Raw genomic sequence first — 7,659 nt, 5'->3', positions numbered from 1 at the left:
TAGTTGGAGATATTCCAGATGACCGTACATTACATGCTCCCACCTCTGTTTTATCTAACTGAGGTTGTAGGGCGATTAATCTGTTAACACAATAGCGATTTAAAATATTTATTTTTACTGTGACATATCATTTATTCAATTTACTTCAAAACATCTCCTGGACTCTTGCATTTTGCTGCTGTAATCATGCAAATGTAAACATGATCGTTGGATGACCTAACTGCTTTGAAGTTTGTGATGTTTTTTAAATTTCCCCTTCTCTTACAAAGGTACAGGAAATGCAGTACTTGTTGAAAGTCACTCTATATGTCCGAAGGGGAATTTAAAACACTTAATGACTTGAGATTTCACCGCTGCTGAGTCCACATTCTTCCCTGTTAGCAGCTGAGCCAAGAAAGGAAATCACAGAGGAATCTTTGATGTCAGAGAAAAGCAACTTGAATGGCAGGGTGTAGCTTCCTTAGACAAGACAGGAGTAACATAAACCAGGACGCAGAGGGTAGCAAGGGAGCCTGGAACTTTGCATGCCAGAATTCTGTTTACTTTATAATAGTATCAAATAAGCATCCCTAATATTAGACACCATGCAACGGCACACTCCTTTTCCCTAGAGTACGTTTAATTCCTTTGAAAAGGTGTCAGTGAACCAATTTTAACAGGAAAAATCTAAAAACCCAACAAGACCTGGTTTTTCAAAAAAATAAAGCAAGAGTTTTGGCTCAATATATTTTCCCTAAGAAATTGGACAGTATGATACTTGGGTAGTTTTTCTAGTAATTTTTCCAATGTTCATTATTTGAATGGTGTTATTAAGCTGACAGATAAAAGTTGTATAATCTGTAGAACTTGTATAAAAGAAACCGGTATGAAGAAACTCGAGAACTCCGGGAAGATCTGTCTCTACCCAATCAGCTTTGCCGTGTTCTACTTCATTCATTTATTCAATCGTTGAACCAACATTTGAGGAAACAGGTCAGCCAGAGATGAGAGTTTGTGGATCACCTGTGCCTTCCTGAAAACTTCCCAGAGCTGCCTCTGCCTACCCCACTCACCACCACCACCCCTCCCTACATGTGGACTCAGACACCTTTGATGACCTGCCAGCGCACAGAAACCTATGAGAAGGGAAATATTCTCAATGGCAAGAGAGGTCGATCACTGCCTGCGAGAGAAAGAAGTTTTCGAAGTACAAAGGAAAGCCTTCAAAGGAATGCCAACCAAAGCTCTCCGAGCCAACACACTTGTCAGGTACATAACCTTGCAACTCTGAGCCGTGGCTGATTTGCGGAAGGACTATTCTGATTGGTAAAGACCAGGTTAAATTAGATGTGTTTTCTGTATGTTCTGATTCATCTGCTATATTTCAAAGTCCCACGGAAGTGTAGAGTGTTTAAAGTTTTGTTCACAAAAATTAGGTTCAATTATCTGGTCATTTTTCTTAGGTGAAACCATATATTCTCAAGGATGGCAGATAAGTGAGGGGCTGCTGAAGTTTACCCCCAAGAAGTTATCCACTGGGGGTGCTGCCCATCCCTAAAATATGTGTATGGACTGATTAAAACCACGAATAGTGTCCGAGCACCCAGCATATGGAGGGGGATGAGAAGTTCTTTGCAACAAGTGGGATGACCACTCTGAGTCCCCAAAAGAGCCCACAAGGGGAGCATTTCAACACGACCTTGGAGGAGCTATTTGGAGCGAGGGCTTGCCTGGGAGTCCCACAAAGTCATCAGGGAATAGGCAAGGGACAGGTCCTTAAAGGAAAGCAAGGAGACTGTTACCACCCAAAGACAGGAAGCAAGCGAGGAGCAGTAGCCCACCACCAACATGATGCAAGGCAGTTTTCTAGAGTATTCCGCCTCTCCCATAAGAATCTCCCATGAGTGTCACACTCGAGCCCAGTGACCTTCCACACAAGGAGAAAGGGGGTCATCTCTGTTGTGCAAAGGGCAAAAGGGAGGGTGAATCCATATCACCCTTTTCCCGAAAATGAGAACGGCAAATCCCTAGGTCCCAGTGTCCTACAAGAGGGGGCGCGGGAGGAGGGGTGCACGCGAAGCGCCTGGTTTACAGGAGAAGGTCTTGTAGACACAGACAGCTCGACAGCCCACCCGGATCCATCTTCCCACGGAGAGAAGAGAGGCCCCAGCGCAGGGGACAGGGGACAGAAGAGCACTCTGCGAGCAGCTGGTGTGTCCCAGCTCCCTCCAGGCCTCACACTTGACTGCATAGTCCTTACCGCTCTGTCTAAAGCTCTGACTTACTTTTGAGAAGATAAAAGGCATCAAAAGCCGGGGACTTAAAACATATTTGAAGAGTCACCTTTACCATGTGGCCTTGGGGGTGTTTTGAAACCCTCAGTCGGCTCACTAATTTCAGAGAAAAGGCCCAGGCACAGACACTGAGTTTTCCTTGTTAAGTGGAGCCAGTACCTGAGGACAAGAGCCGGGTGCTTCCTCACCCAAGAATTTGGAAAGAAAGGAAATGCCCTGAGGCTCAAGTCAGGAGCTGATCTGTCACTGAGGACTCTGGGCCCTCATGGGGAAGCCCGTGGCTTCATCCCGTGTGGCCCGTGGTAATCTCAGTGGGGCAGCACCGGGATGGGTCCACAATTAGGAAGGCTGCCTTCAAGTCTCAGAGAAACTTTGTGATGACAGAGCTAGCAGGAAGCCAAGACAATGGAGAGACAGACAAGCCCTGATCATGTTTATCCCGCAATTTCTAAGAACAAGGGACCCTAAATATTGGACACAAATATTCTGGCTACTAAAACGATGTTCTCTCTTATAAAGTGGGGAGAGCTTGTCAGCTGTCATCACGTCTGACCCGATTTTCCTTGAATTAATGTTTACCTGCCCACTTTCCTATCTCCCTTGACTTCCCACGTTTACTAATCCTAAGAAGGGGGTCCTAGCTAGCAGTCTCTGAAAAGGAAATATAGCCTTTCTGATTTATTTCATTCATTCAAACCATCAATATTTATTATAACTTCCCGTATGCCAAACACTGTGCTACAGTTTGATGGCATCCAAATGTGAATCAGGTACGATCCCAGCCCTCAAAGAGGCTCCGTTAGCTTGACTCCATTCTAGAGACTTTTATAAGATCCTGTGACACTACAGTTGTATGGTCAGAAGCACAAAGAGAAGAACCACCTAACTAGTCTGTGGGTTGCTCAGTGGTCTGAGCTAAGGCTGGATTCCTGTAGAAGGTTTTGCCTGGGTTAAGTCTTTAACTCAGCCCATCCTTTAATGGGTAAATCATAAAAGAAGGGCAGAGAAGAACAGAAGAAAAGGCAGGAAGGCGTGTTATAGCATGGTATGTTTGAAAAAACCTCAAGAATTTTGGCATAGAGTTTGAAGTAGTGAATGATGAGAAATGAGGATAATGACACAGGACCCAGGAGCTTGCAGGCGAGAGCTTCTCAATAAAGGGTGAGTGGACTCCAGGGTGGGGTGGGGTCTATGGCAGTAAGCCGTGGGAAAGAGATTAATGAATGGCCATTAGGAGCAAAATTTACAACTTTATTGGAAGACTTAAAAGAATCCTCGAATAAAAGGTAGATCTACATGTTTATGAAAAGGAGGGCTTAGTATTACAAATGTGTCATTTTTCCCAAAGTCAATCCCATGCAATTCTAATGAAAGAGATTTTCTTGGTGGGACTGGAGAAATTGATTCTAGAATTCTGTTTTGGTGAATAACTAAGAGGAGGTATTATTCCCCTCAAAATTCATGGGTTGGAGCCCTAACCCCCAGTACCTTAGAAAGTGACCATATTTGGAGATGGAGTCTTTATAGAGATAACTAAGTTAAAATGAGGTTATTAAGGTAGGGCCCAAATCCAATATGACTGTTGTTCTTATAAAAAGAGGAACTATGGACACAGACATGAACAGAGAGTAGATGATGGGAGAGACAGGGAGAAGATGTCCATCTACATCTTCTGGAACAGATCCTCCCCTTGGAGCCTCAGAGGACACCGACCCAGCCAACACCTTGATCTCAGACTTCTATCCCCCAGAACTGTGAGAAAATAAATTTCTGTTGCTTAGGTCACCCAGTTTGTGTTATTTTATAATGGCAGTCCAAAATAACCGATACAGAGGATCTCGTCCAATAGATACTAAAATTTATTATAAATCTATGTTATTGCACAATATTATATAGGGGCAAAGATAGGAAAACAGACCAGTGCCACAGAATAGAACATCCAGATTCATCAGAAAAGAAAAAAAATTATATCTGACAATACCAGTGCTGACAGGCACCTTGGTGGGCACCTTGGCGGGCACCTTGGCGGGCACCTTGGCAATACAAGTAAAACTGAAGTTGCACTCGCCTATGAGCCAACAATTCTCCTGTTAGGGACGCATCCTAGAAAATTATCATGTGGACAAAAAGGTAATGTGCATGTGCTTATTTCAGCATTTACAGCAGGAAAGGGAAACCACCTAGCTGTCCATCAGTAAAGAAATGGACAAGAACATTGTAATAGATTCACTTGATGGAATCACTTTTGTGTTCTGAAAAAGTCCTTATTTCACCTTCATTTTTAAAACATATTTTCACTGGGTAAAGAATTCAGTGTTGGCAATTTTTTTTTGTTTCCAAACATTAAAGATGTTGCTCCAATAAGACATTGGAGCATTCTCACTTGGATTGTTTCTTATGAGAAAGGTGCTGTCATCCACGTTTCCTCTTCTTTATTCTGTTTGGCTTTTTCTCTTGTTATTTTTTTCTGGCTTCTTTTTAAATTTTTCTTTATCATTGGTTTTGAACAATTTGACTGTTATGTGTCTTGGTGTACTTTTCTTCATGTTTCCTGTGCTTGGGGGTGCCTGAGCTTCTTGGATCTGTGAGTTTATAATTTTCATCCACTTTGAGAAAATTGGGGGCTAATTATTCATTCTACCATCTCTTCTGTCTCCACCCCTTTGGGGATTCCAATTACAAGTGTATTAGTTCACTACTTACTGTTCCTTTTATTTTTTTTTTCAGTATTTTTCTCTGTGTGTGTGTTTCAGTCTGGACTGTTTCTGTGGCTATATCATTAAATTTACCAATCTCTTCTTCTGCAGTACCTACCATGGTGTTAATTCCATCCAACGTATATTTCATCTCTAGGAGTTTGATTTGTGTCATCTTTTACCTTTCATGCCTCTACTTAATTTTTGAACATAGGGAACACAGTTATTGTAATTGCACTTTAATGTTCTTGTCTAGTATCTAGCACTTGTGTCCATTCAGGATTAATTCTGACTGATTTAACTCCAGTATGGGCCACATTTTTCAGCGTCTCTGCTTTCCTGCTCTTGAATATTGAGAGTTTTTGTATTCCTATCAGTATTCTTGAGTTTTATCTTGAGATGCAGCTAGGTTACTTGGAAAGGATTTAATCCTTTTGGATCTTGCTTTTAAAGATCTTCTAGGTGGGAACAGATTAATGCTCAGGCTAGTTCTAACTTATTTCTCACTAATTAAGGTGAGGCCTTTCTGTGTGTTCCAGCCAAATATCTTGTGAGTCATGACGTTCTCCAGTCTGGCTGGTGAGACGAGGCACTCTTCTCAGACTGTGTCAGCAGCAGGCACTGTTACCTCTAATCCTTTTGGATGGTTCTTTCCCAAGACAGGAGCTTTCCTCAAATGTATATGCCAATCAATATTCAGCTGAATTGTTGAGAGTGACTCTCCACATCTCCGGAGTTTTCTCTCTATGAAGCCCTCTCCTCTGGTCTTCTGACGTGTGAGCTCCAGCCACCATGATTTTCCTGGACTCTCAGCTCTGTCTTCTCAACTCAGGAGTCATCAGGCTCTGTTGGTTCACCCCTGCCCTGCACATAGCCTGTAACTCTCTCAAGGCAGGGAAATTGGGAAGTTGTTAATTTCCTGTCTCACAAGATCACTGTCCTTCGTTGCCTGAAGTCCAGTGTCTTGAAATTCATCATTTCATATCTTTTGTCTGTTTTTTGGTTGTTTCAGGCAGGAGGGTAAATCTAGTCCCTGTGTTTCCACCTTGGCAAGAAGAACAAGCTCATTTGATGGAATGGAATATTGCAGTTTTAAGAAATGAACTAGAGTAATAGAAAAGTTTCTACACATTAACATCTATCCTGAAACTTAATATTAAGTGAAAAAAATCAAATTTAAAGAATAATCTATTCTGCCTAAAACCATTTACATAGTTCAATAAGAAGTATGAAACATACATGTAAAAATGTTAGTGAATTAGCATTACTTAAATGCGATGGTTGGTTAAGAGGATGTTTATTAATTAACTATATTCTCTCTGTATCTTTAAATTATTTCATAATTTAAAATACCTATCATTTAGGTTAGTGGTAGATTCTGCTGTCGAGAATAGAAATTTGCATCTGCCTTTGGGTCTCAGGTTCTTTGCTCACAATTACATAATTAAAAAGCTCACAGAGGTGGCTTCCTGGGAGAAAAAGAAGGCCCTCTTCTGAGAAGGAAATATCCAAGACAAGACAGCTCTGAAGAGGTAAACTGTTCTGGGTGATTAGAGATGTGTTTAAAAGTATAAGCAGAACTCTAAAAGTACATCTCTGCAAAAATTTTCCTATGGAAAAAAAGATTTTTTGTAAATATTCATTTAGACTAAACCATGCACCTAAGTTTTGTTCATTCTCCTGCTTCTAGGGAGGCGACTATATATGTATACGTGCGTACGTGTATGCGTATGTGTGTGTGTGTGCATACACTTTTCTTGTTCAGTGTTAACAGGAGTAAGGAATCTCAAAAACTTGGGAAGATCCATAGGCTCATTCTCAGGACTATAAAAAGGAATAAAATTCTCTTGACATCCATATGTAATATTACTTAATGTTAATTTACTAACACCCTGATACAGGAATTGATGTTAAGACTATTACGTTACCATTATCCTGTTGGGGCGAGACGGGGCTAGACCACACCCTGTGAGAATGTGTGCTATTCCTCTTGAAGACAGTCAGGAGTCCCACTGGCCAATGTAACAAGAAGAGGCAGCTCTGGGGACAGCAAATGAGCAATTGCATCATTTCTTTGTGGGAGCTTCTGCCAGTTTGGCTTTGGATGTGGAGACAGAGCCGGGGCCCTGAAGGTTGTAACATTGGTAACAACTCTAAGCATTTCTTGTCGTGTTTTCCCTTCCATTATACCCGAGTTCCATGAGTCCTTATTAAAAGTTACCGCCCTGTCTCTGCTATGCCTGGGGGCAGCTACTTTGGTTATTGTCAATGTAATTTGGAAATAATTTGCAAAGGACCACTTTCCAGTAATTAAATTATCAGGGGTCTCTCACAGCCTTCACATCTGGTTATATGTTGAGAACGTGATTTTCGTTTGTAGTTATGGATTGATCTGATTGTATCTGGGTACAGCCATCAGGAAAGAAATAGCTAAGTCTGGAACTTGTGACGTTCTCTAACTTCTCTGCAGGAGGAACTCTCCACCTTCTTTCTTTTTCTTGACCAACTTGACAGATGCTCGCTCTGGGCTGTCAACAGGGTTAGAGTGTAAGTGAGTGACAGTGGCATTCCTTCACAGGTAGCCCTGAATGTACTTCAACCTTTATAGAGAAGTAAATTTGGTGCTTTGATACTGGTAACAAATGAATTGAGCCATGGCCTATACTTACCCATCTTTACAGTCGAAGGCA

Source organism: Phocoena sinus, chromosome 7 (genome assembly GCF_008692025.1).
Source record: "Phocoena sinus isolate mPhoSin1 chromosome 7, mPhoSin1.pri, whole genome shotgun sequence".
Lineage (NCBI taxonomy): Eukaryota > Metazoa > Chordata > Mammalia > Artiodactyla > Phocoenidae > Phocoena > Phocoena sinus.
Note: the sequence above shows the minus strand (reverse complement) of the source record.